This window comes from Rhinoraja longicauda, chromosome 41 (assembly GCF_053455715.1).
Source record: "Rhinoraja longicauda isolate Sanriku21f chromosome 41, sRhiLon1.1, whole genome shotgun sequence".
In the NCBI taxonomy this organism is placed as follows: domain Eukaryota; kingdom Metazoa; phylum Chordata; class Chondrichthyes; order Rajiformes; family Arhynchobatidae; genus Rhinoraja; species Rhinoraja longicauda.
This window is the reverse complement of record NC_135993.1, coordinates 1,753,438-1,760,388: the sequence shown is the minus strand read 5'-3', so window position 1 is coordinate 1,760,388 and position 6,951 is coordinate 1,753,438.

Genomic DNA, 6,951 nt, shown 5'->3' with positions numbered 1-6,951 from the left:
TAGTTCGCTGAATGCATTCAACGGAGCGAGATAGAGCTCTTAAGGATAGCGGAGTCAGGGGGTATGGGGAGAAGGCAGGAACGGGGTACTGATTGAGAATGATCAGCCATGATCACATTGAATGGTGGTGCTGGCTCGAAGGGCCGAATGGCCTACTCCTGCACCTATTGTCTATTGTCTATCTCTGGAGGAGAGGTATAGGTGATGATACGGATTGGACACCTTCTTCAGACTGGCAGTAGCATCTGTGGAGGGATTAAACACAGATGACGTTTTGGGTCAGGACCCTTCTTCAGACCGATTTGTCTGAAACACTCTGAAGTAGGGTCTCGACCCAAAACGTCACCTGTCTGTTTCCACCACAGGTACTGCCTGACCCGCTGAGTTCCTGCAGCACTTTGTTGTTCCGCTCATGTTTTCAGACATACTTGCACAACACAGTGTTCTCCCATCATTGCTTGACCATATAATAACTACAGCACGGAAACTGGCCCGTTCGGCCCTACCAGTCCACACCGACCACTCTCTCTGACCTAGTCTCATCTACCTGCTCTCAGACCATAACCCTCTAATCCCCTCTTATCCATATACCTATCCAATTTACTCTTAAATAATAAAATCGAGCCTGCCTCCACCACTTCCACCGGAAGCCCATTCCATACAGCCACCACCCTCTGAGTAAAGAAGTTACCCCTGATGTTACCCCTAAACTTTTGTCCCTCAATTCTGAAGCTATGTCCCCTTGTTGGAATCTTCCCCACTCTCAAAGGGAAAAGCCTACCCACGTCAACTTGAGGATTTCCCCAGCGTATATGCAGGGAAGCAAAATGACACGATTACTTTTGCATGAAAGTATATATGTGGTGCGGTCGTCAATTCTGTCTTCACGTTTCCATCGGACATGTTACTTCTGGGTTCCAGGAAAGCAGAAGGCAAGTAACTGAACCGTGGAATAAAATGGCGTTTTCTGACCACTGCCTTTAAAAGATCTGTTTGGTTGTTCTTGTTTGGATGTGCCCATTGACTGGGCGTCATGTCACGGAAACCAATTCCTACCACAACTAGGGTTGCCAACTTCCTCACTCCCGAATAAGGGACAAAGGGTGACGTCACCGCCCCATGTGACCTCACCCAGCCAACGGCCACGTGCTCCCGCTCCACCAATGGCGGCCGCCATTGGTGGAGCGGGAGCACGTGGCCGCTGGCTGGGTGAGGTCACGTGGGGCGCGGGGCGGTGACGTCACCCTTATTTGGGAGTGAGGAAGTTGGCAACCCTACTAATACGGGACAAGGGTAGTCCCGTACGGGACAAACTAATTTATCCCAAAATACGGGATGTCACTGCTGATACGGGACAGTTGGCAACCCTAACCACAACTCAAGATAAGCCCCTGAATTCGTGGAAAGAATGTTTAACAATAAATTTCTTGGATCTCCATACCACCCCAAAGCAGAGGAGTGGAAACCCTCTTGTAGCTAATTTCCACTTGTTTGGTATTTTAATCTCTTAAAAGTTTGTAACTGCCACGCAGAAAAGGAAGGAGGCCGTGGTTTCCCCGCCTGCCATGAGGAGATTGCCTTTTAAGTGTTCCGTTTTTAAGTGAAGGCAGGCAAGAGCTGATCCATCTGTCATCTGAACTTGCCTGGTCTAGATTCTTGCCTGGAATTTATTCCACATTCCTGGGTTTTGTTATCATCATATTTCTCTTCCAGTTTTTCACGCTGAATCTTGCTGATGCAGTTTGTTTCCACCCAATGTCTAACCCAAGGTACACACAAAATGCTGGAGTAACTCAGCGGGTCAGGCAGCATCTCAGGAGAGAAGGAATGGGTGACGTTTCGGGTCGAAACCCTCCTTCAGACTGAATTCTGAAAAGGGTCTCGACCCGAAAAGTCGCCCGTTCCTTCTCTCCCGAAATGCTGCCTGACCCGCTGGGTTATTCCAGCATTTTGTATCTTGCCTTCGATTTTATCCAGCATCTGCAGTTTTTTTTCCTGCATATTATGTCTAACCCATGTCTGCACTGTCATTCTTCAGAGGGAAGACCAGATCATAAGTGTCAGACGGATGTAACAACATCTTGTAGTGAGAAAACATGTTTGTGTGAGACATGCATGATCACAATAGGTTTGGGTGGGCACGGTGGCACAGCGGTAGAGTTGCTGTTTTACAGCACCAGAGACTCGATTCGATCCTGACTACGGGTGCTGTCTGTGCGGAGTTTGTACATTCTCCCTGTGACTGCATGGCTTTTCTCCGGGTGTTTTAGTTTCCTGTCACAGACCAAAGATGTACAGGTTTGTAGGCTAATTGGCTTCTGTAACTGTGTAGGAGAGAACTGCAGATGCTGGTTTAAATCGAAGATAGACACAAAATGCTGGAGTAACTCAGCGGGACAGGCGGCATCCCTGGAGTGAAGGAATGGGTGACGTTTCAGGTCAAGACCCTTCTTCAGACTGGTCTTGAATTGTCCCTTGTGTGTAGGATAGTGCTAGTGTACGGGGTGATCGCTAGTCGTTGCAGACTCAGTGAGACGAAGGGCCTGTTTCCATGCAGTATCTCCAAAGTCTAAAAGTCTAGACAGAGTTAATATAAAGAAAAAAAGACACAAAGTGCTGGAGTAACGCAGCGGGTCAGGAAACAGCTCTGGAGAGCATGAATAGGTGGTAGAAACATAGAAACATAGAAAATAGGTGCAGGAGTAGGCCATTCGGCCCTTCGAGCCTGCACCGCCATTCAATATGATCATGGCTGATCATCCAACTCAGTATCCTGTACCTGCCTTCTCTCCATACCCCCTGAAGGAAGGAAGATGTAGGAAGGAACTGCAGATGCTGGTTTAAACCAAAGATATACTCAAAAAGCTGGAGTAACTCAGTGGGTCAGACAACATCTCCAGAGCAAAGGAATAAGTGATGTTTCGGGTCGAGACCCTTCTTCAGACCCAAAGACCAGTCTGAAGAAGTTACTTGACCCTATTTTCTCCAGAGATGCTGTCTGACCCACTGAGTTACTCCAGCTTTTTGTGTCTGTCGATGAATAGGTGATGTTTTGCTGTTGTCCCTTCTTCAGACTGTACAGAGAAACTGCTCCCAGTCAGGATCAAGAGTAGCCCGTTTAAGATGAGGAAGAATTTCATCTCTGAGCTTCACGAATCTTTGGAATTTTCTGTGCAAGGGAGCTGAGAAGATTGAGTCATTGTATAGATTCCGCGCCAAGATAGAGTCTTGCTCTGTAGGGGAGTTGGGGATGATGGGGAACAGACGAATATACAGCGCTGAGGCCAAAATCCGATCCATTCTGATCTTTTTAAATGACACAGGAGGCTCGTGAAGAAATGCCTCCTAATGCTCTTATGCAAGACCTGACGAGTATTGCTAAATATTTTTGGTTTTATTCCAGATCTCCAGGATTTGTAATGCGTTGCTGTCCATCGGGAAATGGGTAAAAGAAAATAATTTGGGGATTAGTTTTATTGATGTGTTCCCCAAAGAGACTGCAGGTTTTTGATGGACCTTCTGGCCTCTGCTCTGCCAGTCTAGCGTGCACTTCTGGTCACCCCAGGACCGGAAAGATATGAAGATTTCGGAGAGGGTGCCGAAGATGTTTACTGGAATACTGTCTGAATTAGAGTCGTGATGAGGCTGATCAAACTTGAATTATTTTCTCTGGAGCATCAGAGATTGAGGTGGACCTGACAGAAGTATATGACAATTGAGAGGCATGGATAGGGTAGACAGTCAGAACCTTTCCCCAGGTTGGAAATGTCAATAACTTGACATTAATGGCATAGCTTTAAGGTGATCGAGGCAAAAGTTAAAGGTGATGTGTGAGACGTTTTTTTCTACACAGAGTGGTAGGTGTCTGGAACGCGCTGCCAGGGGTGTTAGACAATAGACAATAGACAATAGGTGCAGGAGTAGGCCATTCAGCCCTTCGAGCCAGCACCGCCATTCAATGCGATCATGGCTGATCACTATCAATCAGTACCCCGTTCCTGCCTTCTCCCCATACCCCCTCACTCCGCTATCCTTAAGAGCTCTATCCAGCTCTCTCTTGAAAGCATCCAACGAACTGGCCTCCACTGCCTTCTGAGGCAGAGAATTCCACACCTTCACCACCCTCTGACTGAAAAAGTTCTTCCTCATCTCCGTTCTAAATGGCCTACCCCTTATTCTCAAACTGTGGCCCCTTGTTCTGGACTCCCCCAACATTGGGAACATGTTATCTGCCTCTAATGTGTCCAATCCCCTAATTATCTTATATGTTTCAATAAGATCCCCCCTCATCCTTCTAAATTCCAGTGTATACAAGCCCAATCGCTCCAGCCTTTCAACATACGACAGTCCCGCCATTCCGGGAATTAATCTAGTGAACCTACGCTGCACGCCCTCCATAGCAAGAATATCCTTCCTCAAATTTGGAGACCAAAACTGCACACAGTACTCCAGGTGCGGTCTCACCAGGGCCCGGTACAACTGTAGAAGGACCTCTTTGCTCCTATACTCAACTCCTCTTGTTACGAAGGCCAACATTCCATTGGCTTTCTTCACTGCCTGCTGAACCTGCATGCTTCCTTTCATTGACTGATGCACTAGGACACCCAGATCTCGTTGAACTCCCCCTCCTCCTAACTTGGTGGAGGCAGATACAAAAGTGGCATTTAAGAAGCTCCTGGATAGGCACATGGATATTCTGGAATGGAGGGGCATGGATCATGTGTAGGTAGAGATTGTGCGGCACGGTGGCGCAGCGGTAGAGTTGCTGCCTTACAGCGCTTGCAGCGCCAGAGACACGGGTTCCATCCCGACTACTGTTGCTATCTGTACGTTCTACCCGTGACCGCGTGGGTTTTCACCGAGATCTTCAGTTTCCTCCCTCACTCCAAAGACGTGCAGGTTTGTAGGTTAATTGGCTTGGTGCAAGTGTAAATTGTCCCTAGTGTGTGTCGGATAGTGTTAGTGTGCGGGGATCGCTGGTCAGTGCGGACTCGATGGGCCGAAGGGCCTGTTTCCGTGCTGTATCTCTAAACTAAAACTAAATGAGTTTCACTTGGCATTGTGCTTGGTGTGAACATTGTAGGCTGAAGGGCCCTGTTCCTGTGCTGTACTGCTGTATGTTCTATAACAGCATTCTATCCAATTCCATCCGCACCTGAGAGTAGGGTTGCCAACTTCCTCACTCCCAAATATGGGACAAGGTGACGTCACCGCCCGGCTCGGGCGGCCGCCATTGGTGGAGCGGGAGCACGTGGCCCCAGGCTGGGTGAGATCACGTGGGGCGCGGGGCTGTGACGTCACCCTTACTTGGGAGTGAGGAAGTTGGCCAACCCTACTAATACGGGACAAGGGCGGTCCCATACGGGACAAACTAATTTAGCCCAAAACACGGGATGTCCCGGCTAATACGGGACAGTTGGCGACCCTACCTGGGAAGTCATCTCAATGACCAACTAGACGTTGCCATCCCTTGAATTCTACTCCGGAGTCTGCAGGTATCACAATAGACAATAGGTGCAGGAGGAGGCCATTCGGCCCTTCGAGCCAGCACCGCCATTCAATGTGATCATGGCTGATCATTCTCAATCAGTACCCCGATCCTGCCTTCTCCCCATACCCCCTGACTCCGCTATCCTTAAGACATTACAACGTAATGTCCAGGACACAGATGTGAGAAAGGTGTTAAATATTATTTTTTTAACAATAATTTTGAATTTATTGTTTTATTGGACAGGGATCAAAGCTGTTTTGCAGATAGGTTAAGGATCAATAAAATGAGGATCAAAGAATCTACTCATTTTCAAAAACGTTATGGTTGTCAGACACGGACACATCAACTGATGGAGTCAGAGTGGTCAGAGGTAAGTCGTTATTTATTGGAAAAAAAGACACAAAGTGCTGGAGTAACTCAGCGGGTCAGGCAGCATCTGTGGAGAACATGGATAGGTGACGTTTCACAGAGTGCTGGAGTAACTCAGCGGGTCAGGCAGCATCTCTGGAGAACATGGATAGGTGATGTTTTGGGTCAGGACTGTGCCTCGGTACATGTGTCCATGAACTAAACTGAATTAAAACTAAAGATAGACACAAAATGCTGGAGTAACTCAACGGGACAGGCAGCATCTCTGGAGAGAAGGAATGGGTGACGTTTCGGGTTGAAGTCTGAAGAAGGGTCTCGACTCGAAACGTCACCCATTCCTTCTCTCCAGAGATGCTGCCTGTCCCGCTGAGTTACTCCAGCATTTTGTGTCCGTCTGCGGTTTAAACCAGCATCTGCAGTTCCTTCCTAAACTAAAACTAAGTATCACTAACTATTCCTTTGAGGCAGCTAGCGTTGTTTTAAAAACCAACATGATTAGAGAAACAGGAAGTCAAAGGCTCGGGTTTATTGTTGCATAGTTCTCATTCTCCAGTTGCCTGTTATTCAGCCCCTGACGTGTCAGGAAGAGAACAGTTTGGTTTGCAGCCTGTTGCAAGCCAGCTGCTACATTGGTTGAGGTTGATGCATTGGTGTCAGGAGTCCACATTGCAATCCGTACAAGGATAGAATATTGTTCTGTTAAGTTCGGGACCTGTGTCTCGTGCAATAGTCAGTATTTAGCTGCACCATCTCTGTGCAGATTTGCAGAAAGGACGTGGGTCTAACCAGCAGGAAGCCACTTCTCTCCTCTTCCAACCCACTCCCCACCCCCGCCAACCCCGCTAAGGCTCTTTAGTCCAGACAGAGATTCAGCACGGAAAAAGGCCCACCGGCCCACCAAGTCCGTGCCAACCATCGACCCTCTGTTCACACTAGTGCTATGTTAACCCGCTTTAGGTTTGGATGGTCCATTTAGTCTGTGATGAGCCAAGGAGTTTTAATTTAGCCATACAGCACGGAAATAGGCCCTTCGGCCCAGCGAGTCCGTGCTGACCAGCGATCCCTGCACAGTAACACTATCCTACCACGCT